This window comes from Saimiri boliviensis, chromosome 4, assembly GCF_048565385.1.
Source record: "Saimiri boliviensis isolate mSaiBol1 chromosome 4, mSaiBol1.pri, whole genome shotgun sequence".
NCBI lineage: Eukaryota > Metazoa > Chordata > Mammalia > Primates > Cebidae > Saimiri > Saimiri boliviensis.
Window position 1 is genome coordinate 156,538,735 of NC_133452.1, and position 1,160 is coordinate 156,539,894.

A 1,160-nucleotide genomic window follows, 5' to 3' on the forward strand; every position below is an offset into this window, starting at 1 on the left:
GTCTCCATCCTCCCCCACCTGCTTCTGACTTGGGGTTGACTGCTCCAGAACCAGCGCTTTGCTACCTCTCCAAGGGCAGTGTGCACGGAAGAGCCTTTTGAGAGAGGAAGGCTCCTGACTTGGGGTTGACTGCTCCGGAACTAGCGCTTTGCCACCTCTCCAAGGGCAGTGTGCACGGAAGAGCCTTTTGAGAGAGGAAGGACCTCACTTGGCAAATTCGTTGTTCATTCCTGGTCCAACTAGTTCAGTAACCTCATGAAGATCCAATGAGGAGATAGTGGGGCTTAAAGGGTATAGACAGTGGACTGAGCCCCCAAGTGGTGTTTAAATCTTTCTCAAAAAGGGACAGGCAACCTACAGTGTAAGAACTGCATCCATACATTTAATTATAGTCTGATAATGTTTCTTGAGTCATCACACAGAGCGAACCTATAACCAGGAAAACTCGTAGGAACCAATGCTAATCTTATTCCTGAAGCTGTTGTTCATATGAGTTCATGAGAAGTCCTGAAAGTGAGCATCTTGCAGGGCCAATCGCATTGCCTGATCATCTGAGTTGCGGCTGGCAGTTTTTATCATGATGGTTTTATTTGGATCAGTGTTGGCATGGATTTAAAATCTCTGAGTCTAGATCTTCAGTAATAATAATATCAATGATCGCTTCTCGGCCTTTTGGCTAAGATCAAGTGTAATAATAGTATCAATGATATGATTAACAATTTATTTTCTTGCTGTAATTCCTATTTTTCTGCCATGAATTTCTCCTATTTTGAGGATGATGTGATCACAAAATGGGACACTCAGACTGGTTGGTATCTGTCTGACTCTCACGGCAACTAAAGTTTCTGCTTTTTTGTGCCCTTGGTCAACCGTCTGTAATCATAGCCCTTGGATAGAGGGAGCTCTTTCAAAGTTGTCTTTCCTCTTCTTTGTAACAGGCCTTCAAGGGGACTGTGCTTGGATTCTCAGGCCAAGGAGGAGAGAAATAGACAAGACTGAAGCTGGAGGAGCAGCTGGTGGTTCACTGCTGCCAGGACTTGGCAGCAGGTTCCTGGGGAAGCAGTAGGCACCTGGTTCACACAGGACCAGCACAGCTGGTCTAGCTTTTGACTGGCAGAGCGTGGCTTCCTTTGTCACCAAAGTGACTGGCCCTGTGATCT

At 46.0% G+C, this 1,160-nt stretch overlaps 1 pseudogene; it reads left to right on the forward strand.

Annotated features, from left to right (window-relative positions):
* Positions 1-656: 656 nt before the first annotated feature.
* LOC120361164 (U2 spliceosomal RNA) lies at positions 657-804 on the forward strand (annotated as a pseudogene).
* The last annotated feature ends 356 nt before the right edge of the window (positions 805-1,160 follow it).